This window comes from Sinohyriopsis cumingii, chromosome 3 (assembly GCF_028554795.1).
Source record: "Sinohyriopsis cumingii isolate HCF-2022 chromosome 3, ASM2855479v2, whole genome shotgun sequence".
Lineage (NCBI taxonomy): Eukaryota > Metazoa > Mollusca > Bivalvia > Unionida > Unionidae > Sinohyriopsis > Sinohyriopsis cumingii.
In genome coordinates, this window is record NC_142963.1 from 47,551,789 (window position 1) to 47,579,696 (window position 27,908).

The following is a 27,908-nucleotide window of genomic DNA, read 5'->3' on the forward strand; positions in this document are numbered from 1 at the left end:
ATTCTCTATTTCTTCTGGCTTCGGTATCAGACTGTGTCTGACCCTATGCAAATTCACGTAGGCTTCGTTGAGCTTAGCTAGTTTGGAGCACATTTTCGTAGGAGGATGAGTCGACAATGGATGGTTAGACTGGAAACAACCCCGGTTCTTAAAGTGAAAGCGCGGACGTGAAGGAAAACATCCCCCACACGGTTTTCGATTCGCAACGTTCAGTGATTGTCATGAGAGGGATAGTAAGAAATGAAAGAGCATCAATTCAACATTCTTATAGCTAAACAAAAAGACAAAAGCATTTTTTCAAAACACAACATTTTTTATTCAAAAATCACTTAACACTAAACAACAACTCTAACATTTTTTAACAATAAATCCAACACTATAACATCAAACCATTTTTTTCAAATCACTAACATTTTTTCTCAATGGACAATCTACTTTAAACAAGGCTGACAACGTTGTGAATGAAATTGTGATTTCCACTGTTGGAAATCATTAGGCCATTGATGGACACTACGTTTCCTAGCTTGAGACAAAAGATAAGCATAATGGTCACAAAACCATCGATCTACTTTCACATCATTTCTAGAAGAAGAACGAGGATCAAAATGAGTCACTAAATGTTCTAAGGAATAGCCCAGGCTGCGATGATGCAGAAAATACACACAATATTGTCCACACACCAAGGAATATGTGCCTTGTAACTTCACGTTATTGAATCGGGTGGTTTGAGCATTTCTTCTCATAAAGTCGATGATATCGTCTTCCAAAGGGGGCAATCCGTACGAATCGAAATATTCCACACATCCTTCTTGAGGAAAGTAGACGGCTACCCAGTGGGTTCCTGGGAGATGACTGTCGTCCGTGTTGATCACGTAAGCTTGATGGTCTTTAGGTTTGCGATGAGGGAGTTCATCTTTAGCACAGACGACAGGATTCCAAGAAGCCGTATACGAACTGTGGTTCAAAAGGTAATAAAGTTCCCAGGTATCCATTGATTTGTGTTTGTTTTCTTCTTCACAGGTAATAATAAGTCGTCAATTCGATCCTGACTTTTTGCTTGAAAATGTCTGACGAATAAACGGTTATTCGTTCTGTTTCCTCACTCTGATTCAGGAGAGCTTCGATACGATGGATCTCTTGAGTGGTTAATGGTGGACAAGAATGTTCACGCAAGTCTTTATACCACTGGTGCAACACGTCTTTGTTCGAGATGAGACTCCAAGCTTCGTCCAGATACTCGTCCAATTTTTCTTCTTGACTCAACATCAGGCATTTATCGTGTTGAATTTGACTGGGATGATCGTTTTGACATCCATAGCAATTTTTCTTGATCAATTCCGTCATTTTGTCGACCAAGTGTTTGGCAAAACAGGAGACTAAATGGGCTTCTTGTTCTGGCCATCTCGATTTCATCATGATCACTTCTTCTTCCACAGTCTCCTCACATTTCATGTCCCAAGTTTCTTCACTAGGTAAAGAGGGATAACAGTCTTCCATGACTTCTAATAATCTAGAATGACTTCTCTCAAACTGTTGATTTCAATGGTATTATCGAATTCTGCATACAGGATGACGTTCACTGTTGCTGGTAGTTTATCTGCAAACTGAAGTTCCACACGAATCTGGCCAGATTTTATAGGGTGGAAATGTCCCTCGTCGCTGCCTTGGTCTGGAGTGAAATCGAAAGCCCACAAAGCATAGCCTCCTGCATATTCGTTGTACTCAATGCCGTGACTGGTGTTGGTTCCTAACTGACCGGTAGCTTCGTACAGGGACAAGTACGATCTCAAGTAATTGTTGTTGGCAAAGTCAGGTTCGAAAGGTCGGGTACACAAGGTCTTGCCATCACGACTGACTTCGATTTTCTTTACGTTGAAGTGATGAAAGTTGAAAGGATTTTGAGCGAAGGCTCCGTTGAAGGCTGAATTCGAGACCATACCAAGGATTAAACGTTTGGGTAACTGTCCTTGGAACAGATGATCTTCGGTCATGGAATGCTGTCCAGCAGGAATGGTGAAGGTTTTCACTTCTACGCGTCGTATGGGATACTTGGCGGTCGTTCTGCTCAACGTTTGACTGATGTCGTTACCCACTTTGGGTAACACTTCCACGCGTCGTACGTAGAGTTTGGCCTCTAAAATTGTGCTTTTAGGATTGCCAGTCTTAGTAGCATCAGCATCAGCCAACAAATGGAAAGCGGTACTGCTACGATTCAGTCTCAAGCGAAGATTGACCCCGTTTAGCAAATATTTCTCTTGCAACCACATGTCCAAATGCAAACGATCCATCAGTTCTAAACTCTTTTCTTTTAGGATTTTGCTTCGTCTTGCCTCAAAGCCGTCATTGTCAGTTGCGTCAAACTTGCCCGCTTCGTCATCTACCCACAGCACACAGGCATTGAGATGACTTGTCTTGGCATCTGTTCCGTACGTCAAGAGATTTTCCAGGTAGGCACGGTAAGGGTAAGTATCCATGCTGCTGCTGACCAGTTTGTTGTTCAAGTACAAGTCCACTGAGCTGAACAAGGAATGCATGAAATTGTTGACGGGAGCTATATTCTCAGTGTCTGTTACTTCACCATTATCCTTATCTAGAACTTTGACTTTCAAGTACAAGTAACTGCTATTCAGATCGATATAATCTTCGGGCTGTCCCTTGATTTCAAACTCGATGGGAGCGGAATCGGTTAGTGAGGAGACGGGGTGAAATTCCACCCACTGGGATTCTTGCATGGTCATCATGGTGGGGGGCATGGCAAACAGATCCAGTTCCGTCTTGGAACAAGCGCAAGACTCTCGGTGCATCATTTTGTTCTGTTCTTTCTCAATAATCGAAAACGTCTAAGTCTCGAACGGTTCTTCTTTTCTTGGCTTTTCTAGCTTGAAGTCTGGTGAAAGGGTGTTTTCTTCTTCGTCGTCTCTTTCTACCTTGTCCTTGCTGAATGCCTGACTCGGTAGCGTGCAGGGCATTTATAGGTGTGTCTCGTCGGCCTAAAATGTCTTTGCCCGTTTGCAGCAAGACATTTTTGCCTGCCCTCATGAAGGCTTCTTTAGGGTTTTGTTTGTCGATGATGACATTTTGGAGAAATTCTTTGCCTTGCGTCAGTGCCGCATCTTTCAAGGCGTGCAATCCGCGTGTCACCATCGGTTTCAACACTGGGGCCACCGAACGAAAGGCCGATTTTAACATGTCTCCTAAACCGTGTCCTCGCTGTCGAGCCACCCCTTGGTACACTGGATACATGACTTACTTACGAGTCGTGAGAGAACCGTTTTCGAAAATGGAGTTTCACCGTGACTTTTCCTTTGGTGAATGGAATATTTTGTCCCAGATCTCCTTTTATAGTAATGTTGACCGTGTCCAAATACGACTTGCTGACCGGCAAATAGTGAGGATGGACAAATTCGCGGTGGACGTGGTAAGTGTTTCCACCTTCCTCGTCAGCGTTCGTGGCAGAATCCACTTTGAAAGGAATGACACGCAGTAACGGCACGGAGGTGTGGCCCACCACGTTGTACTCCACCACATCGGAATACACAAAGATCAAATTCAGTCCTTGGTTCAGTTCTACCGGGGTACGAAAATACTGGCCAAACGTCACGTTGTCAGAAATGATGGGTAATTCGCCTTTCTCTTTTTCTACTTTCTTCCTCATCTCCATGTCCCCGCCCAACATGTCAAACAATTCAGGACAAAATACAATGGACACGATTTTAGGCCGCTCAAATTTCATCAAGAAGCGACGAGCTACTTTGTGGTACTCTATGGTGACACTTTTGTTCTTGACAATCTCAAAAGCTTTCCCAAACACGCCATTAAACCTGGAGGTTATGGCGCTGACCAAATGATGACCACTGAAATAATAGCCTGGGAGAATGGACAAGTGGTAGGTGGTCGTTTTAGTTTTGTCATCATAGTCTTTAATGTCAGATATGGTTCTCTTATCCAACTCCTGTTGCAATTGCTCGTCATGAACTTCCACCTTAAACCAATTTTGCTGGGCAATGACATTGAGGACTTGGTTCGGGTGAATCATTTCTACTAAAGCCACTTCCCAATGGGCTTCGTGATCTAAGGGGATGGCTTGAGGTAATTTGGCCGTGTAACAGCACAACGTGTTGTGGGGAAACACCTCCATGGAACTGTCACTGGGTAAGGTTAAGTAAAATTGATTTTGGTGACTCATAATTCTAGAGTTCTGTGGCTGTCCGAGGGCATATTACTGGACGTCAGAGGTGTGTCTCCGCCCAAAATGGGGTTCTGGTTGTGGTTGTTGGAGTGGTGACTGGCACTGGCACTGGACACAACGTTCCCGTTCGAGGAGAATTTCAGGGAGGGATTGGGAAGCAGGTAACCGATGGAACTGCTCAATAAAATGGTCCACAATTGTTTGTCTCCTTGTTGCAAACTCAAATTGGCGATGGCTGCCCCGATGACACAATACACCACGAAGATTTGGCAGAAAAAGACGATTTGCGTTTTAAGCACACGTTCTCCACACCACACCCACAAGGGTTGTTTTTGTAAATCTTGCACAGAAGAACTAGGGGAAGGAGGATTGGTCGACGTAGCTGCGTCTGCTGCTGTGTGAAAGGGCATGATGGTCACTTCTTCTTTTTATAGTCGATGACTTGCGAAGCGTCGATCCAAGAATCGAAACTGGGTGGATATCCTTTCCAACGTACTTTGACTTCTTTGACACGTCGTTTGCCCACTTTACGGGTTCTGCGTTCGAGAATGCTTTCGATGTCGTACACGTCGTCTTCTTTTTTGGTGACACGTTGTAACTCGGGCAAATAAAACGTTCCTTTGAGTACTTCTCCGTTCATGTCTTCCAATTTATAGACGGCAGGATGACGGCCATGTACTCGTCCAGTGACGCGAAACAATTCGGTTGTCCAGTTAGGTAAGTAACCTTTGTCGAAAGTGCGTTTGGTTTTGCCAATGCGCACCCAATCTCCTACGGTCAACTCTCCACTTTTCTTGGGGACAGCCCTCGTCGGGGACGTACCGAACAGACGCTCAAACACCAACACTTCATTGTCGGGAGTCACGTCTTGCGGGGCACGTTCGATGCTTCGATGGTAAGATTGGTTGTACGCTTGCACCAGGTGCGGTAAGATGTCGATGTACTTCAGAGTGTGGTGATGCGTAAAATATTTCCACATGCGTTCTTTCAAAGTGCGTTGAAAACGCTCTACGATGCTGGCTTTGGTTTCGGGATTCTCGGTGGTAAAAAAATGAATGTCACGTTTCTTTAATTCTTTTTGGAAAGCTTGGTTCAGAAATTCGGTGCATTTGTCCGTTTGCCATCGAAGAGGGTGACGGCCACTTTGTTTCAACACTCGTTGCAGGGCTCGCACTAACTCGCTGCTGGATTTGGAAGTCAAGGGCACGACCCAGGCAAATTTGGAAAAGACGTCGATGACACAAAACAGATATTTGTAGCCACGATTGTAGCTGGCCAAATGAGAGACATCGGCTAAATCGGCTTGCCATTGATGATCGATGCCTTCCACTCGGGTGCGACTTCTGGCAAACTTGCGTCGAATGGGTTTGTGCAAAGTGTAGGTAGCTTGTTCTTGTAACCATCGTTGCACTTGAGGTAAACGGAGACTTTTCATTCGCGTTTTGGCAGCACGATACAATTTTTGAACTCCTGCGTAACCTGCAGGATGCGAGGGATCGTAGTAAATGCTAGCTAAGACTTTTTCCATTTTTTTTTTGTGTTGATTGGTGTCTTAATAAGGCACCCACTCTTGGAAGAGGCTACTCTTTTTCTCTTGGGGTATTTTCTTGGATTGCAAGGCTTTGCGTGTGCGACCGGCAATAGGTGTCGAAGAGGAGGATGTCTGAGCAGGGGATATCGGTTCTTGTTTCACTTCTGTCTTCACTTTCTTTTTCTCTTGTGAGGAAGAAGGGGTGGCCATCATCTTTTTAATCCATCCAATTCTGGAGGTAGGTGGTGTTGTTAACTTGCGTACTTTTTCTGGTGGAGTTTGAAACCCTTCTTCTTCTTCTTCTTTTCCTTTTTCTGTCTTGACCACTGGTACCGGTACTGGTACTGGTACTGGTGATGGTGCTGGACATTTCATCAAGGTCTTAAAATCTTTCAAAGTGGGTAGAGCTGTTTCGTCTAAAGCTTTCTGGTGAAAGAGTTGCAGTCGTTGCTAGAGTTGACCGTACTTTTGCGATTTTTCTGTTTCGGACAAATCTTGGCGATCCATCAAGGATTGCAATTCGTGTTGTAACTGGGACATCTCGCTCAAATGGGGATTGGGAGGTAAATGCGGGGTGCGTTGTTCTTGCCACCGATGGTATTCCATCCATCGTTTGTAAGGCACTAAAGCTAGTTTTCGTCCTTCCATGGGGTTGTCAGGGGTCGATTCTGAGATCTTGGAACTTCCGAGGCCTTTTTATCTTGCTCCCACCAGTCCTCCCAACATGGTTCCCAAGACTCCTTTCAGTATGGGGCCTAACAAGAGAGGTAAAATGCCTCCACGTTGGACCAACATCTTCTTTTTTTGACGAATGGGAATTTTCTTTTGAACCATTTGGCGAAGAACGTGACGATGTTTGCCTAAGCATTGTTTCTGGTGTTTGGACAAAGGGATCGTGCCTTTCAAAACGTTCAAACAACATTCGCACACGGTATCGATGACCTCTTTGGAGGCCGTTTGAATGAGCTTTTTTCGTAGGGGTGAAGAAGCTTTGGACAGGACAGATAACAGGTCCCCATGTTTAGCTAAACGTGGTGGCAGTCCTTTCCTTTTCTTTCCTTGGGGTTTTCTGGAGGGTGACATTTTTTGCTTGTGGGTTCCGGGACATTCACCGAACAGACACTAACGTCGATGACTTAACGCACGCCCTTTTATCTTTTTTTTGGGACTATCGCTTTGTCATAAAGGTGACAATGTTTTTCCCAAAATCACCAAGGAATCCTCCCCTTTGTTGACGCCTCTTTTTCTTGGAACGACTGTGTCTTTTCTTAGGGTAATGTCGATGCTTGGCTAAGCGCTTTGTCAGATGACGCGTCTGCCTTTGTCTCTTTCTTTTGTGGCTTCTTGGAGGTGACATCTTTTTTACAAGTTCACTGATACCCCGACTTGGTCACAGGCTCTTTTTATACTGGAACGCGTCGCCACTGATTGTCTTTACGTTTTATCAGTTTGAGGACAGGCATGACACGTCGTGCAGGGGTACGCAACGGACTAAATCGAGCCAGTTCTTGCTTGGACAAATCCAGTAAACTTTGTAACATGCCCGATCTTTCTTGGACTTTGATTTTGGGAGAAGGTACTTTGTGAGCAGCAGCCACTGCCACTAAATTGGAAGGTCCTGCCACTGGGGAAGTTCTTTTGGGGGTCATCAACGGAGATGTTCTTGGTGTGATCAACGTCTCCAAGTACTCTTCAGTTCTGGGTGTCATCAACGGAGAAGTGGATGAACGTGAGGATGCCGGAGACGCAGTCACTGCCGTGGCAGGTCGTGGTTTGCGAGTGTAAGGTTGCGTCCTGGCCGAAGTGCCTCTCTTGCGACTAGTTTTCTTCTGTGGACTTTTCTTTTTCTGGGGACTTTTTCTCTGTTTCTTTTTCTGGGGGCTTCTTTTCTTTTTCCGGGGTGGTGGTGTCTGGTAAGAGGAGGGTCCTGCCACTGGAGAAGTTATTCTTCTTGGGGACCTGGTCTTTTTCTTTTTCTTCTTGGGGCTTCGTTGGACTTTTGTCTTCGGGATAACTTTGGGGGCATTAGGATCCCATCTTAAGAGTGAGCGAATGATGACCCCTCCTAGAGTACCGCTCCCTCCAGGTTTCAAAATGATTTGTTTTTTGGTTTGAGTGTCGATGCGGGGATCGGCCAGTTGGACCAAAGCGACTTTGTTTCGATCGAAAAAGCGTTTGGTTTGATGAGGAATCTGAATGATTCCTTGGAGTAATTGACGTGCCGTCACCGTGAACCATCGTAAGACTTCTTTGAGACTAGCTTCTAAGACACGGGCTCGTGTTTGTGGATCTTTTTCTCGACTGATGCCATACAAGGCACGAATCAATTTGACGGGAAGATGCGACTGAAGGGACGTCATGTTCACACTGTGTGAGACAGACGAAAAAGGGTCTGAGGTTTTTATAGATTTTTTGATGGGGAGTGAAATGAAGTCGAGGACGGAGACGTGTACAGGACAGGCCCTCCGTCTTGGCACCAGTGGTGAAACAAGTGGGTACGAAATCGCAAATCCTCGGGGGTCGTAGGTTTCAAATCGACGAGTAAATAGGCGTGTGGCGTTTGAGTGGCATCGTCGTACGCCTGAGTCAGCCAAGGCGTTCCTAACTGTTTGGCTAAGACTTGCACTCGAGGGCTTTTAAACAAGACCACGTAATGCGCATTGAGACTGATGGTGCGATGGGCTTTACTTTGTTGAAACAAATTTTGGGTGATGTAAATGACACTGGCATTACGGTGATGCCCTTTGCGCGTGAACCACAATTTAATTTCTTCTTCGTCTTCTCCTAACATGTCGTCGAAAATGACCAAATGGGTTTGACGGGAGTCAGAGACGATGCCGTCGTCTTCTTTAGGAATGCCTTCCACAAACACGATGGAATCGCCTTGACTTTCTCGCAAGAGGCTGTACGCCGATTGCCACTCTTTGTAACACCACACGATCCGTTGAGGTGGCCGATCGATCAAATGATGTTTATGTTCGATCAAACGTTTGACGAATTCGGTTTTGCCTGAACCGCTAGGTCCAGCAATGAGCATGTTAAAGGGATGGCGAAGATACAAAGCCTCCCAACTGGCACGATCTAAGTGTTCGTCGATGACATTGACAGTAGAGGAAGAGGGAGCAGAGACAGCAGAGGTAGCCATGGTGTGAGAAATGTCACTTGTGACACGAAAACGAACAAGACAAGAGTTTATATACTTTTTCAGAACACGTTTATTGAATGTTTTTTTATCAAACATGAATACGAAAGACAAAAATACATAAAAGCCAAAGGCTTAAGTACAAGGATAAAAGGCACATGATAACGATGAACGTGGAATAAACACAAGTGTCTGTACAACAATCACATCTTTTGGGTAATGTTCTAACCAGTTCAACAGAGGGTAAGGTCACACAAGTGTCCTCCCGAAAGGGTCTTTCAGGTCTGTCCACGACAGTCCTGTCCTGGGTGACGGGTTCTTCTGGCACCGTCACTAACACGGGTTGAAAAGTAACTTTTTTCCTTGAACAACTCTCGTGCATACTGGGCCACTTCTTGGGTCCAAGCCTCAAAATCCCATTCTTTCCAGGCACGGACATCTGTCCAATGGGGATGTAAGTCACAAGCTACACACACATCGTCATACACGTCTTGGGTAGCTAAAAGTTGACGAATCTTTTTTTCCCGTAGAGGTCGAGAAGTATCCAGATGAAACCGCAAGGCTTTGAGCAAAAGGAGTTTTTCGTGACCATTTAAGGCCATGGAGGTGGTAAGTACTGATCGTAAAGAGTCCACAAAGAATCGGCTGGTAAACGAAATCCCAGAAAACAAGTCACTAAGACACACACCACTTGTCGTCCCAAATTGAATGGATACAGTTCTTGTAATAATCGATGGTAATGATCCACAGTTTGAATATGGTCATTGAGTTCCTTCCACGGAATCTGTTGGATGACATGTGACATAAGTCGTGGCATGGCAGCCTGTTTTTATAGTCTCTTTGTTTCGGAAACAATACACGTACTTTCTAGCCAGAGATCTTCGTTCTCCAGTAGGGAATCTAAATCTTGCATACTGTAACCGAAACTTCAGAGTTCGTTTAGAAGTTTCCTCTTCCTCTAAGTAGATTCCACGTAAAATATGTTGATAATCCTTTAACTTGTCTTCCTCAATGTATTGCTGTAGGTGAATCTCGAAGTAACCAAAATAATGAACATTTCGATCATTCACTAACTCAAAGTGTTGAACAAGGTCTGACCACTGAAACAATTTCTGACGAATCAGTTCTCTTATACCATTCAGGTACCAGTGGTTAAAGATCTGGTGACGTAACGGATGCAATTGTTCTTTACGTTTGACTTGTATTTTCACCAGCTCTCGGTAAATGCGTTCTCTCAACTCCACAGGCAAAGCACGAATGTTCTCTAGCAAAGTATCCATGAATAGGTCATACTAAATCCTCTTTGGTCTGACACAAGAAATGTACTCTTTGCACAAACATGGTTTCACTTCAGTGTCAAATTTAAATCGTTGAGTCACTAATCTACACATTACAATTCGTTCAGAAGTTTCCTCTTTCACTAAGTTGACATTGTGTTCAAGATGTTGGTAATTCGTTAACTCTTCCTCTGGAATTCGATGCAGTACGTTTACAATGATGTAGGTAGAATCGTCCATACCAAACCAATCCTTTTTAAAACTAGAGGATCGTTGATCAATGTCTGTCCGATGGAACACTTTCAATTGAATCAATCCTTGTACAGCCTTCAGGTACCAGTGGTTCAAACACCGGTGACGTAACGGATGCAATTGTTCTTTACGTTTCACTTGTATTTTGACCAGCTCTCTGTAAATGCGTTCTCTCAACTCCACAGGCAAAGCACGAATGTTCTCTTGTAAAGTATCCATGAACAGATTATTATGGTAAGAAGTTACTTCAATGTCTCGGTCCCACTAAGGGTAAGTAATGACAATTCGGTGACCATCGAGCATGTTCTACGTAGGCCGAATCTTGCGGTTCCCAGTGGTGAAGTGTCACATCGCAACTGAAGCACCTGACTTTATCTCCTTCGCCCAAGTAGAAAAATCCGGCTCTGGCTAATTCTTCGGGGGTCGGTCCTCCCAGATACTTTGGCCATTTTCCTTTGAACGATTGAAGACGATTTTCAAAGTCGCAGTATTCCGACAAACGCACAGGAAACGAATATTCGTTTTTCACAGGTTCGTTTCGATGAGGGTTGAGTGACATGGGTAGGAGTTTGCTCAAGGCTGGATGACATCCGTAGGGGGGTAGACGTGAAGGTGAACATTCCCCTTTAAAACGAAACCCAGTAAAATGTCCAAGAGGACGAGCGGCATCACTTTCGCATCCGACAGGTTTGACACGCACAGCATCACTTTCCATGATAGGGGTAGGGGTACTAAAGTTCCCATGATGCTTTACGGCATCGCTCAGGTCACAACGTACAGCATCGTATCCATCGCAAGGCTCACAATCGCACTCGTCTGCAAACTCCGTTACGCAATTACAATGGTAACCACATGGACAATCGCAGTTTCGTTCCGGACATTTTCCGTCGCAATGCATGGGTCTTATCCATCCAATATTAGTCACACTAGAGGAAGATACAACTTTTTTACAATCCCGAAACTGGAACGATGTCTCTTTCAAAGTATTCATCTTGTTTGCTCGGTCTTGGTAGTCACAATGAACTATCGATCTTGCCTAGGGTTCCTTTTTATATACAGACCAATACCGACGTGACCGTACGGTAAGGTGAAATGATTGGGAAGTCGAACTCGCTTCTGGTACACGATTTGATAAAGTTTTTCCAAAGGTCGACTGACGATGTGGTGAGTGGGTAAACGTACAATCTTGTTCGGTTGGTAAGTGGTCACTTTAAAGTTTCCATCCTCTTCCGATTGCAAGGCTTCTTTCAATACCCCAAAGTTGACCACACGACTGGTACGATGATTCAGAGTCAGTCCTTTCACTTTGCACGTCGTGTGCACTTCTCCTTGTTTGTCCCGGTATTCGTAGCCGTAATTTTTGGGACCGCCACTGACGAAACTTAGAATCTTGTCGTCGGGATGCTCGTCTGTCCAGGCTCCTAAACGGTCTCCTTCGATGTCAGGGTGATGTTGAATCGGGTGATGGATGTAAATGCAACTGTCCGTGTCAAAGTACAGGACGCGTTCTTCTAACAGTTCTAAAGCTTCGTACAATTTTAAGCGAGCATGGGCTGTCACGTAAGCCGCAATGATGACATTTCCAAAGGGGTCGTCTTGTACAAAGTCCAGATCTTCTTCGTAATTGACTAAGATCAAATCCTCGCGAACGACGTCCACGTGTTTCATGAATTTGGTTTTGTCGTGAATCATCTGAAAGTAGCGGGAAGGTTCTGTCAAATATTCCGTCTTGGGTAAACACGGGCGTTGTGCCATTTTACCCCACAAGCAATTTAACATCACTTTGGCAAACGATCGCCTGCCTTCGTTTTTCTCGATGTGGTCTAAAGTGATGCCTTCTTGTTCGTAGTATTTCTCTTTGAATTGTATTTGGTCTTCGGGAGTGTGACACCAGGAAGGATAGCCGCTGGCTTCTTGCTTCAGTTTCAAAAAGGCATCCACGTAGTCTGCGAAAATGCTTTTCTGAGTAGGGTCACCCTTGTGGTATTGTTGTGAATTGGGAAAGTGGCAAATTTCGTACACTTCTAACAGTTGGTATCCCATGTCCATAGCTTTGAACAATTCTACGCTGACCCAGGTTCCCGTCAAGGCCCGTTCTTCCTGGCTGTGATGACAAGGCTGGTCTTGGTTGCACGTTTCGGCACAAGTACGGCACAAAGGAAACATCAGTTTGCCTTGACAATGGTGAGGTAAGACGGGATGGTATAGGTTCGTGGGAGGCAAAACTTTACACTTGATCAAGCCTTCGTATTGTCGAATGTTGACCAGGTCGATGTGTTCCGTGAACAATTGCGGGTGCCCTACAGGAAAGCGACAATATTTGCACACGTAGGGATACAGCGAACACACGTCCAAGTATTTGATTTCTTCTCCGTTCTCTTCGTCGGCTTGGTACAGCAAACAGGTGGCATTGGTCCTTCCTCCGTACAAACTATCCCTCGGGTTCAGCGGGTCCATGAACTGGTAACTTTCCACGAGGCGTTTAAACTCGGGATCGGTTTTCATACGGTGATCGTACTCGTGTTCCCACATTTCCACCACTTGGTATCCTTGCTGTTCTAACTTTAGGCGTCGCTGACAAGTGTCCTGGTACAAGTCTTCCATGGTTCGTTGCAAAAACTGATTTTTAGTGCCACGGTCAGGATAACAAACGGGACATCCGTGAAATAAGCAACCGTTAAACTCGTACACGATCTTGGGGTTTTCTAAGTCCCAGCCATCGACCGAATACGTTCCGATGGTCTTTTCGCCCCCTCCGTTGCGGGCATGCTGAATCCACTTGTCTTCCTTGTCGCACAAGTAATGTAACCAACGTAGGGCTTTGACCGAGTATTGACGCTTGACATAGTGGGTCGTTTGAGGACTGATGACAGCCACGGTGTTTTCAGGCATGAATCGTTGTCGATACACTAAGGAACACGCTTTGGCAATGGTGCAAGCTTCTTTCAAAGGATCGACCCCTCCGTGTTCCATGAACAGTTCTCGAAATTTTCCACAGCAACGCCGTAAAATGTCCACGTCGGAACGACAATACTTTAGCATTTCTTCCTGAAAGTCGAAAGGGTTCGAGGCGTGAGCCTGGTACCAAGCGTAGAAAGCTTCTCGTTGTTCGGTACGCATGTTGTCGGGGTCGTAATAGTGAGCCTCAGGTAAATGGGGTAGAACGGCGTGTTGATTGGCTTCCGTATTGAAAAAGTGTGGAAAGTACCCTTTAGCCATTTCTGTCATTCCAAACGTTTTAGGCATTCGACTCAAAGGCATGGCCACATAGCTCATCGAATCTTTAAACTGTACTTGTCCCACTTGCATGAAAATGATTTTGGCTCCGTTCAAAGTCACTTTAGGACGTTCGGTGCCATGTTCCATATAGTATCTGAGAAGAAACTGTCCATCGTATCCGGAGAAATTGTGAGCCATCACCGTGGCATGACGATGACAATCTCCGTAAAGTCCGATGTCCTCTTGGCTCCACGTCTTGTCGATGGGGTCTAAGACCCATTGGGCAAAATCGGCTAACGTGTTTGGCCCCCGAAAGATTTTTTCACGCCCTCCAGGAATCTTGCTGCAGTGAGGGCAATGACTGAAGATAGGTTCTTGAATGCACTTCTCGCACGCTCGATGAGCCACGCAGAAATTAGGAATGTGAATGCCAGTCTCTTGCATGCATTCGAAATCGAAAAAGATGAAATTGCCTTTCTTCTTGTGACCGTCCTCTTTCTCTGGTGGGGGTTGGTATTTTTGCACGTAACATTGGTGTTCCAAGTCCACGATGTGGTGACAAATGTGACATTTCTTTTTTCCTGAACATACGTGTGCCTTGGTACTATTGGTACGTATGCCTTGTCCACACGTAGGGCACAATCTCAGGAGTTGACAAGCACATTTCTTCTGTGAACCTTGCGTTTTCAGATGTTGTTGGTAACAGGTAGGGCTGACAAACGTGCGCAGACAAGTTGAACAAGGCACTGGTTCTTCGCTCAGACAGGGTGAAGAGGCCAAACATCCTGAGCATTTCGATCCACAATGCTTGTGTTGCTCTCGATTATTATAACCATGGTCACATTTCTCACAGTAATAACCGTATCCCAGGAATCCGGTGATACTGGTAATGGTATCGAAATGGTCATCGTGATGATAAACGTGAATGTATTTTCCGTCCTTAAAATCTTGCCCTCGAAACAACAGAGGTCCGCGCACTTCTTGAGGGTGCACTTTCAAGGTGTATCGTGGAGCTAGGGCATCTTGCAATTTTTGCATCTCAGGAATGCCACAGGGTATGTCTTTGGACGTGCCAGCTTTTCGTAACAGGAGTTCTGCTTCACTTCGTTGTTTGGCTCGGTCCGATTGTCGAATGTTCTCCCAGTCTCTTTTCCATTCTACCGTGTCGTTCTTGTTGGCATAGGTTCGTCCCACCACGATGGCACGGGCTAAACACATCTGGTCATGAGGATTGTGAATTTGGACAAGGCTACGCTTAATGCTGCGAAGGTCGTTCACCAATAACATCTTTTTGCGTCCGGTCCCTTGAGGAGGAGAGACGTGGGTCATGTCCAATGTGGCTTTTCCATCGGTGATGTCAAACTGGTCATTAGATTGTTGCACGTGTTGAATCTTGTCCATGACTTTGGAAGCGGTCAATTCTGCAGGGGTGCTAAACTCGATCCAAACAGGGGATTTCAAACCGTCGTGTTGTATGGAAAGTCTCAAGCGATCGTCTTCTTTGGGTTGACATTGTCGCTTAAGTGCAGTGAGCAGAGAATCCCACACTCCGGTGATGAACCCTTCTGCTTTCTCTAACGGTACTTCGGACTTGAAATCTTTAAACTTCACCGTGTATTTGTAAGCCGTGGTTCTAAATTTTCTAGAGGAGCGCTTTTCCGTCTCTCGAATAGAATAGTATTTTTCAGGATTGACTAAGGGTGGTGAACTTGGTTTAGAGGTTTCAAATTCTGGTTCACTCATGTCCTCTTCAAAATCACTGGCATGAATTTGTGCCAATATTTCAGCCCTGGTACGAGGCGATAGATCACGTTTCTGCCTCTTACTTTCTTCTTCTTCTTTCTTCTCGAATGAATGGGATCGTTTCATCTTGAAAGCAAAAAGTCAAATGACTCAAGTTCAAACACCATGAACTACTTTATAGTCATTGCAGACCAGCGTATATAAAAGGGTGTGTGTCTTGTCCTTTCACTATTCATTTCACTCTCAAGCCGAGCACAACGATGGAAGAGACTAACCAGATGGAACGTTTCGTCAGAGCTTTGCGAGGGGTCATTAGAAAATTCTCTTCAGACCAGCCTACGGACTACTCTCCTTCCTTTCGAGATAAAAGTCAAGATACTTGCTATATCTGTCAGAAGAAAGGGCATTGGTCTTCAGAGTGTCCAGACCGTCAAAAAACAGGAGCTAAAAAAGACAAAAGTAAAGATACCTGTTATTATTGTAAAGAAAAAGGACATTGGTCTCCAGATTGCCCAAAAAAGAAACAAGAGGAGTCAGAAGAAAAGAAGGATTCTTCAGAAGAAGAGAGGGATTCTTCAGAGGAAGAGAGGGATTCTTCTGAGGAAGAAAGAAGACAGGTGAAGAAAAAGAAACAGGAGAAAAAAAGAAGAAGGGAAGAAAGCGAGGAGGAAGAAGAGGAAAAGAGTGTGACGGTGAAGAAATTCAAAAAACAGAGAGACTAAACAAGGAGAAAAGAAGAAATCAATGAACTTTTTATTAAAGTGTTGTGTTGTGAATTGTGAATTGTGAATTGGATTGTAAAAAATGGAGAAAAGAATAAATGAATGATATAAGGTAAGAGTCTTTGAGTTTTGATTTTAAAATAAGAAGCTACACTCACGCACTCATACACAGACACGTACTATAAGGGTAAAAATGGGTGGGGTTTATTTTTGAGTTATTGGCAAATTGAAATTGTATTTCTTTTCAAGAAATGTGGGTGGCCCTGAAAAGGGCCTTTTTTCTTTATGGTGCAGGGGTGAGTTTAAGCAATCAATTTTAACTGCCTTAAGCCTTTGCCACGGCCAAGACCTACTTCTGGACTGCGTAATGATGATAATGATTGGGTTGAAATCACTAAGGGTGGTACGGTAGGCTTAGTCACAGGGATGACGTGTTTAGCTCGGGAAGGTCGTATTCTCTTCGGTCGTGATAAAGAAGTCTGATACATTTGTTTCAGACTTCTTAACTCCGCTAAAATGTCCAACAGTACCGTGACCGTTTGATTTTCACCCTCTTGTTTCTTTGCTGCTACTTCTTCTTGCTGTTGTTTTTTTCTTACCTCTTCTTCTTGTTGCTGTTGCTGTAAGAGAAAAGCCTGTTCCGCTTCCTTTTGTCGTTGTATAAATTTCTCCAATTCTTCTTTCTGTCTCTGTCTAAAATTCTCCACTTGCGGTAATGAAGAAGGTAACGAAGGTTCCGGAACAAATTCTTGCGAGGAGAGAAAATCCACAAAATCCCAATTCACCTCTTCTGAAAGTAAGTCCGGGTTCCCTTGGGCGGTCTCCCCTGCTGGTGCACCCCATTGGATCGTTTTCTGAGTTTCCGTCATGTTGAATCACTGTCGCATAGATTGACTGCACACAAGCGCTAGCGAATCTATATAGACTACGTGACGTCACAGACTGCTCTCTTCGGATTGGATGCGGGCTGACTGAATTCTGTAACGCGTGTTCGGATTGGTGAATGAACTCAATCCGTTTCAATCCTTTCTGTCCCTATAAATAAGCGCAGTTCACTGCATTGATTCACCTATTGTAGGAGCCTCAACATGTGGACCGACGTTGAATCTTCAACCCTTGTGTCAACAATGATGTTCAGGACGGACATGCTCATGTATGTCCGATCCAAGTGGACCGTTGTCCACAGGACCAGCAGCAGCCTGTGGATAAGAAGAGTCTATATAGAGAGACAAGGTTGCCTCAAGAGGACTCTGATGTATGGCACTGCTGTAAGACGAAGTTTGAGGACAAGAAGATGTCGCAAATGCCCTTTATGTTAAGGGCATATTAACATAAACCAAAGGCCCTTTTCAGGGCCAGCCATATTTCTCGAAAAGAGATAGTCTTTGAATTGCCTACCCCTTTTTTTATTTTATTTTTTATTTTTTTTTTAAAAAAAAATAGAGACCCTCCCTGTTTCAATTTTACATAGACCCTATACAGTCCCAAGGGTTTATGTCCATGTTAAATTTACATAGACCCTATATTGTCCCAGGGTTTTTGGCCATGTTAATTCCCATAGACCCTATATGTTCCCACGATTTTTCTCCATGTTAAATTTACATAGACCCTATATGTTCCCAAGGGTGTTTTTAATGATAAATCCCATAGACCCTATAAGATCCCCATTGACTACTACCGGAGTCGTAACCTTTGGGTCTCCTCTTGTAGAAAAGCTTAGACTGATTAAAATTCGATGCGGGCGATATTAAAACCTATGAAATTTTGTGTTGGAACACGCCCTCTCATTTAACGTACCGATCAGAATCAAATATCTCTGCCGCCTTTTTCCAGAGGCGCCAAAGTCAGGGTCAAGTTGACCCTGGTAGTTTGAGTAACAGAGTTTCTGCATTCTCTCAATTGTGACAACTTTACCATGAAAATGAAGTTTTCCTTGTCCTAAAGTGTCCGCCTGGCTGCTGTATAAACAAATGTTTAATTAGGAACAGAATTCTCCCTCTAAAGGACATTACCGTACACGGTAGTATGGCGATATGATACGCGCTTGTCTCCATAAATCTAATTAATGGTTGTCTGGTCTCAGCTAATGGTATTCTTGTTAGATCGACATAAAATTTGCCACTTCACAAGTACCAACCTAAGAACTAAAATGAATTATGTAGTTCACTTACGTGATTTGCAATGATATCTGTTATTAATTATGCGAATGATACAGTTGCAACGAGTGTTTAAAGTTCGCATTGAACATATGGATTACCCCGTACATTCCGGTGAATACGGATCAACTCACAAAGACCACGAACGAGATTAAGAATGATTTTTTCAAACTCATGTGTTCGGCAAGACTATAGATAATCTTTGGAAATGTATTCACGTAGACCTTGTCAGTGATAGTGAAAAAGTAAGCTCTGGAGGTTTATAGATCACCTATCATGCGAATCCGGAAAGATCTTTGATGGTGGACTCATTGTCGTATACAGTGAAAAATCGAAACGTATTATTCAAGGGATGGAAGCGGCTTAATCTGGGCGCTCGAAATGTCCAGGTTTTAGTTCATATCCATAGTGTTTGTACGCGTGGCAATTGTATGTGTGACTACCAAAGTTTTACGTTGCACTTCGTCGCTTTATATAGACCTATTACAAGTATCATGAAGTGCTCGGGCTTCTTGCCTGGTGAGAAGTAGTATTACGCCACTATCACGATCATATTAGTTACATGAGTGTGGGGGCCCCGAGTGGCCGAGTGGTCTAAAGCGCTGTCCGTTACGGATCACTGCCATCTCACCTCTGTCTGCATGGGTTCGAGTCTCGGATTCAGCCAATGTGGGTATGTGAGAAAGCTTGCCAGTAGCTTCTCGTAGGTCGGTGGTTCTTTCCGGGGTTTTCACTGGTTCTTCCTCCACCATTAATACTGGCCGCCATGTATGGCCTATCGTGTGCTGAAAATAGCGTTAAACCCTACAACAACAACAACATGAGTGTGTGTTCTACAGTGAACTTCAGATAATACGCTGTAGCACAGTCGACTTGAGAAAATATATTTTCAGATATTTATTATACCGAGAATATAAACTTATTATTACATAAATAAAAGAAAGGAATACTTTTAAGTCGGATTGTGACACTGATCTGGTCAAACAAACATCGGAAGGGTGTATATCGCTACATTAAATAAGTTTATCCTCGCTAAAATCCAAGCGAAAGCTAGTCCCTGTTGGCATCACTACTTACACGCAGATCCCAAAATACATCATGACTGTGTGTACTAATCCCTTCATTGTCTTTAGTGGACTCTTTGCTCTTGTTTATGCGGCCTGGAATCTTGTCAACGCTGTCGTTTCCAGAAAAAAACTTCAAACGTACACCCAAGAAGATGTTGGACGGTGCAGCTCGTTCAAGAGACCTTTACGCGACTAGAGAAAAGTTGTAATAATACCTGCAATACCTTCAAATATTGATAATGTGCTATTATGAACTTAAGGTTACCCTAAGAACAGACCTGACTGATACAAATAAAGCGCGTAATACGAAACGAGAGCGAGATGACCTTAAAGCTTTCCCCAACAAAGATCACTGGAATTATTACCGTATGGTTAACGCCAGCACAAGTGGGTCAGTTTAATGTGACCAAACGAAACAACCAAATAAAAATCAACAGTTTAGACCACCCTGATGTACCAATAACTCATCTAGGCCAACTTGGTGTTATAAAATTGACACGTGGAAACGCTTAAAAGTTGATTGTAGAGCTTCTACCATTCAATTTCCAACAAATCCACGGCCATGCCACTTTCAACAAGCATATCGGCACAGTATTAAAAAGACCGGTATTCAAATGAAATATGCTGATTTTGTAACAGTTTCTGTACAAAACAAGAAACAGTGGCTGCTGTTACGAGGATATGCTCTTAAAATATGTAACACAGTGCTGTCCAACCCGCGGTCCGCGGGCCGCATGCGGCCCGCGGCCTGATTTTAAACTGCCCGCCAAAACTCGAGCAGCTATATAGTCATTGCTTTTCAGTTTTGCGCTGCGGCCCTCGGCATCAAGAAAAATATTTTTCAGTGGCCCATGGTGTCAAAAAGGTTGGACAGCACTGATGTAACAGAAAATGGTGAAGGCAACAAGCTTTGTAAAATTTAACAAATAATTTATTTCCCTAGAATACAAAATGAAAAATGAGAAAAAAAGCTTACCAGATAGTGAACTAAATCCTAAAATAATCCAAGAATTAAATGCACAAGTCCTAGTCCTAAAACGTCCTGAACGAAAAACCAGTTCAACTCCAGAAGAGATTTAAAATTGAAAGCGATAACGTGTCTGTTATAGCTAAAAAGTACTGATATATCAACAGTCTCTTGTTGAATCATATCAATATTACCCCAGGTTTGAATACAGTATAAATTTCAGTGGATGTTTTTATCTAGTACGTTTATCAGAGCACTTTTGAATTTCCAGAGAAAATAAAATCTCGAATTCATTAATTTGTAGAAAATAAAATTCAGCCAAAACTGGTCACAACATAATACAATTTAAAGTGCTAGATGTTAAAGCACTACTAGTAAAATCCTCACAGTCACTAGATAATATAGTTATCAGCATGACCTCGGGTCAGAATTAGCATTTTCTAAAACAATCATTGCCGAAGGAAACATAAACTTCTAGAATGATCTAGTGAACCTTTATATTTACAACACAAGAGCCTACGAAATTCACTTAGGAATCTCCAAAACCCTGATCATTATCAACATATTTACTCCTTCGTTCTTTACCTGAATAATAATCCTGATAATAACATCATACACAGAAAATAATGAAGCTATTATAAGTTGTTTACATAAATGAAATAAATTTAACTTTCTTATAAAAGGTCAAGCAGGTCAAGCAGAAATGAGCTCAATTTTGGACAAGGTCAAGTCCAGCAAACAATGTTACATTTCAATAACATGCAATGAAATGAAAGAAATTTAAAACTACCAGGCAAACAATTTCATTAAATATACATAACACTGCACAACACGAGAGTGTGGTCTCTATAGTGCTAGATAAGCCTGGAAGCATGCAAACAATGGCTGTGGACATAGTATTCACCGGAACTATCTAATCAGACTGTACGACAAGTGAAGAAACATAGGTGGTTAGAAGTGCGTGTATATGTTAAACCCGGATGAGTCTTAGCAAGGTCTGCCTATAAAAATATTATACTACGCGATTGCGTTAATAATGAAAGAACTATGATAGACCCTAAATATTACCCACTCGAGAACGTACTGTAGCCTGACAAATTAGTCTCTATACAATTGCAAACTCTACTCGATAGTTATTGATAACAGAATAATTAGCACGGCTGAGCTTCTAACTATATTGGCGGAATAGGAAAACCACCAGCGACTGAGCACAGATACGTAGCCAAGATATTGACGATATTTATATACAGGCAGTGAAATTCGAGTAACTGGTTGCCAGTGTACGTTTCAGTATGATAATAGCGGTTCGTTGATTAATTATCTAGATTCAGAACTTATAACCCACATGAATTTTATTTTGCAGAGGTACATTTGGGTAGGGTTTGTGCGTGGTTATGTAACGCGAAATGAGGATAAAGTCATGGTAGCTACACTGCTTTCATCTCGCTCAGAAAATGGTTCTAAACCTCTATTTCATGCTACTGCAGATCATGTTTTCCTTCGATCTGGGATATCAACGGGTTTTCAAATTCAAGCTATTCGAACCTTATCTGCATCTTTCAACTTGCCTATATGCAGAGTCGAATGGCCACAATATTAAGCTCCGATTTAATTAAATATACTCTTGAAAGTGAACGGATTTATTAAAGGAGACCAGAAACCAATGGAAATATAGAATAATAATAAAAGTACTATAGCAGAAAACCTTATTCTGAAGTATCATCTGCGACCGTAATGTCAGTATTTAAATATTGGCCTATCTTCTAGGAGCTGAATTTCCGTGACCTCGTATGCAAAATTTCCGCGCCTATTCGGTTACTTTAGGGATGTGACGTCATAGTAGCGACTCCAGCAGCCCAAGTGGGAGTTGCCAGAGTAAAAGACAATACCGTTTTGCGTTGCTTACAGGTGTAATAGAACATCAAGAAAAGCCTGTGGACATATTTTTTTTTCTTTTCCGAAAGATAAAGGCATCATGAAAGAATGGGTACATTATTACAAACGAGTCGATTTCAAAGCAACACCATACAGCACTATGTGCTCGTTACATTTCTCAAAGGAATGTTACGAGAGGGATCATGAAAAAATAGCAGCTCAAAGATACGCAAATGCTAGGCCTAGACTAAAAGTTGGCGCTGTTCGAGACATACCTTTGGACATTTTAAATCCTGGGAAAAGAGTTAAACGTCTGAGTTACGAAAATAGGCAGAAGGACGAGTAAGTGACCACAAAATGCAACAATCAATCCACATATCTTTTATCTAAAACAGCAGTGCTAAAAACAAATCTGATAACCCGACACCCTGGGCCCCTTCTGGTTTTAGTTCCGGCCCATCCTGTATTCAAAGTGAGGTGCCCGTCAGGCTTGTCGAAACAAAAATTGTTTCCCTGAGGAAACTTTGATCGCGCTGGTGAAACGAGTAAATGTATTTTCAAGATGTTGACATACATGCCTTAATACGGCTCAATCTAACTCAAATCACCACTGTCCTAGGTGAAATTTAGATTTGATTTTAATCAAATGGAAGCTTTGCTAAAAATAAGATTCTAAACCTGTCGTGTTTCGAGAAAACACAATTTTCAGTAATCTTATAAAAATTAATTTTTTTTTAAAAAAAATGCATTGTATACATGTAGTATGCATAAACGGTAATCTGTATTAATTGGAACTGACATAAACTATTCCTTGGGCAGTTTAAAAAGCAGCGATTAAAAAAGCAGCAGAGGGGGCGAACAGACCAAAACAGTTTTACAAGTAACCCCTTCCACGGAAACTATTCCCGATAGAAGCGTTATTTCGACGAAATAACACTTTTATTCAGAAAACGAGACAAAAAAAAATGTCTTGAAAATGCTTTGTATTTCCGCTGATATAACGCGAGTTACTTCAATAAATCCGACTCGTATCCGACATAATTTCCACGGTGAGGTATCATCGAAAAATCAGGTGTAGTTTGCGCCCCCTCTGCTGCTCTACGAAATGAGTTTCCAAGAAAACATTTTTATGTCGCAAATAGTGTATCAAGGCCGACGCGGTATCGTGTACGCGGGTCGTGTAAATTTATTGTCACAAATCCGTGCTGGTTTCTTTGAGCGCGACTAAAGAAATTCTTAAACTTATTAATATCCATATCGCCGCTACACCAGGTTTGATGAATATTTCTCAGCGTGTGAACATCAACTCCATTAAACACCGCAAGAAGATTACAGTTATCCCTGATTACTTTTGGAATTTGTGTATAACGCTGAGTAACATAAATCACATCAGTGTTTTTATGACGACCTCGTGAAAATATTCTTGCAGGATTTTTTTGCTTGTCCAGCATCACATCATCATACACTACTAGGTTATTTATTTCCCCGTCGAGGTCTTCCACGGACGGAGCTTCTTCGATATCAGTTATAAATTCAACAACATCCTCGCCGTCTTCACTCAGCGCTTTTGCACTCTCATTAAAATCTTTTATAACATCATAACAACGTTGATCATCCACAGACGGAGCTATCAAGTATAGTTTGTCCCATTTCATCCACTTCATTATCATGTTCAGCAACAGCTGTGTTTTACCTGATCCTGACGGTCCTATGATGATCATTCTGATAGAATTTGGTAGCGCGGAATTATGCTTGACTGGTTCTTTCCTTCGCGTCGCAGAAAAATCAGTGATCTCCATTTGTATATAAGGAATAATAATTATGGATCTATATTGTGTGAAGTGTAAGGCACAAACCCCTACGAATGATCTAACAACCATTACAACAAAAAATAACAGACAAGCACTTTCTGGTAAGTGTGCGCGATGTGGCACAAAAAAATTTAGATTTCAAAAAAAAAGCCTGACAAAGTCAGCGGAGGTGACATCGCAGCAACCCTCGGACGACTTCCAGGTACCCCTTGGGCTAAATATCCCGGAGAAAAACATCTCCCAGGATACAATTACTGCGGTCCAGGGACACGACTAGATATCAGACTTGATGAACAATCTAAACCAAAACCGGGAGAGTATCCGATAAACGCTATCGACGCAGCGTGTCACATGCATGATGTTGCTTATCGAAGTAAAGATCTGCAAGACAGGCATATCGCGGATGTGAAATTAATTCATGCACTAAGCGCCATAAAAAATAAATCATTTAAGGAGTCACTCGCTAATTGGTTAGTAAGATCAGCGATGAAATCTAAATTAGCATTAGGCGCTGGATAATTAATAACAATGGAAGCGATTTATTATTCCCCGGCCGGATACTGGAGAGGTAACTCAGCAATTAATAAACTCGCCAACGCGGCATCAGTAACACGCGAGGTTGCCAAAAATTGGCTATCAAAACAAGCAATATGGCAAATCTACTTACCACCACCTCGACAAATCAATTTTGCACATTTTGATGTTAGTATCCCCAATGAAGTTCATCAGGCTGACATACTATTCCTGCCTCATGATACTGTCCGCAGAAAAATATACAAATACGCGCTAACAGTAGTTGATGTTGCCAGTAGATACAAAGAAGCAGAACCGTTAGCGACTAAAACAGCGTCCGAAGTTGCCTCTGCGTTTAAACGAATTTATCAACGAGGACCTCTAAGCTGGCCTCGATTATTACAAGTTGATCCTGGCAAGGAATTTCAGGGCGCGGTATCATCACTGACAAAGCAGCATAACGTTACCATACGACGAGGACATACTGAAATTCATCGGGATCAGGCAATTGTTGAGCGATTTAATAGAACACTCGCTGAGAGATTATTCGGATACCAGTACGCGAGGGAATTCATTTACGATACGAGATCTCGTGAATGGGTTGCAAGACTGCCAAACGTGATAGCCGCACTGAATAATGAAATTACCAGAACAACAAACATGAGACCTGTAAATGCAATCACAAAAAAATATATACCCCGCGTCAGTGAACGTGTTTCAACGCAGCCAACGACGCTAGCGTCCCCGTTGCTGGGTAATGTCACCGTTAGGTATTTATACGAACCCGGCGAACTCGAAGGAGGAAAAAAAAGAGCAACCGATCCCACATGGAGTGTTACCACGCACAAGATATCCAGCATAACCAGATCAACTGGGAGAAACGCAATCTACAGATTAGATTCGACTGCTCCTCAACGCGGATTCACACGCGAGCAACTTCAGGTGATCCCCGCGGAAACACAATTACCACCTCGATCACTTAAATAACTGCAGCAGCACCTCTGCGTCGATTACACTCAAGACAGGTCAACATCACATTTTCACGCGTATGACCGCGATTACTATCTATTCTATCTACGGTAAATTGCCTTGGATTATTTTTCGAATACTGCCACAGCAATAAACAATTACAACTCGCGCAGTGATTATTCTGCTGTTGTTGTAATTGTATAATAAATGTTTCGTCGAGATCAAACTCGTTGCCATTTTTTTTGTCGCTCTGTTTGTAACCGGCTAATTTCTTTCTTATTGTATCATCAGCGATTGATCTGTTGATGCTGTCGTTGATAACATCATCTAATACAATTCTTCGTAACTGACCTATCCTTCTTACTCTTGACACGGCTAAATAAACTAAATTTGACCACTCGATGCGATCATCAACAATCCAAACTGTTGTATCTGAAATAGTTAGTCCCTGCGAACTGTGGATGGTCATAGCGTATCCTAGCGTCCACGGGGATTTGCTCATTTTCAGTGCCTGTTCAACAGCATCAATATCAACTGTGACAATATCATTTAATACTAAATTCTGTTTTTCCGATCTCCCAGGTATATCAACGTCGGTATTCTGCAATCGCGTATCAGCTGGTCTATAACACAACGGCACTGGCAACATGGGAAATTTCTTCTGATGTAACTGAAATAACCGCTGCTGAAGTGTGTCCCTGACTATCTTTCTACTTGCCACAATTAAATCACCTGGTTTCCACGTTTCCCAAAAGTCGCTCAGCGAAGTCTCTGGAATTATTTCACGCATTATCTCACACTGGACTTTATTGGTTTGTAGCCTGATCAACGCCTTAAACTCTTTCAGCGTTTCATCGAGTGCTCTAACATCGTTAGTTATTTCCTCATAATAATCTACAAAAGTTTTCAGCCACGTGTGTGGAGATTCACCTGTAAATGGCGGTGGTTGACCATGATCGCCGCACATAACAACTGCGGTATTTTTCTTTAGCAACCAATCCAGAAACTGTTTTAATGTATCCAACGGCACAGTGTCTATCTCATCCCAGATTATTTTCTCGGGGATATATTTCGTTCCCATTCGCGTAGGAGTCCATGTGCCGCCGCTGTATTTGAAAAAACTGTGATACGTACACGCGTTAACATCCCGTTGTCGCATCTCCCTGGCAAGTCTATGTGTGGGTGTTAGCACAATCATGTCAGAGTTTCTAAATAATTCTATCGCGCGAGTTGTCTTACCGGAACCACCAGCCCCGTTGAGATAAACTGTTCTATGTCTCACAACAGGATCGTGCACCGGCGGCAGCGAAGTTGTCGTAGAAATTGAAAATTTCCCAGATATTTCTGCGCCGCGATATTCATCCTCGATTTCAACATCAGCTGATTCACAATATCCATGCAACATTTCATTTTTTATTCTCCATGAACCCCACGATGGATCATTCGGTATAACCTTATTCAACGCCGCTAAGTGTTTTTTATCGATATAGAATGAATCCGTTGCAACTCTCACTGCGTCAACGGGAAACCTATTAATCATCGACAATAGGTTTATTGATACATAAGCTAGCATCGAAGATCTCAAATGTGTGTACTGAGATGATTCTCCGTCGATATAACTAAAAACAGTTCCTAATTTTTCCCCGTTTGACAGAAACACATCTTCGCGGGTACAAAACGTATTATTCGTGGCGGCATCAGCGACAATAAGATCCAATTCGGCCTCGTCCATGATTAATCGACTATGATGTAGTTTATGATCATACGCTCCACCTTGAGTAAATTTTCCTATTATTCTTCGTCCTAGATCTTTTGCTGTGCTTTCATCAGTTCGGGGAGCTCTTTCGATGATAGTGTCGATAAACGATTCTGGATATTCTCGGAAATTTTCAATTTCTACGGTGACTTGCGGAGTTGGCAACCAAACTTCGGTTTGACGACAGTAGCATATAATCGCTTCACTGACCGTCAGCGACAGCAGTATTCGACTGTCAAGCATGTATCGCAATAACACTATTGGTGCCCATCGCTTCTCAACGAAATGTTTACCAAACCAAGCATAACACACAGGATGTAAACCCGTAGCGAGTTTAAACGACGACACACAAGCAACCCCGGTCAGGTCAAAATCAGGCAATGGTCCGTTTATGGCAACTCTTGTCATCGAGCTTGTAATATGACCAAACCGTTTAAAATACTCACTACATTCCCCCCGCCCAAGAAAACTTCCTGGATAACACGCCGTCATATCCACGGATATCATATCGCGGTGATCATACTGGGTATTCCACAAACCACCGTGCCCGTATTCGATACAGCTCTGTTGAATATCCTCGAGAAAACTCTTCGGGGTTGGTCTCCATGAATTTCGTTCTCGGGCTATATGCGTGACAACACCCGGGACAGTAAAACACTGCGTCAGTAACGTATCAGTGTTCGTCGCATGATATTTTTCTGCGAGTTTTTTCATTTCGT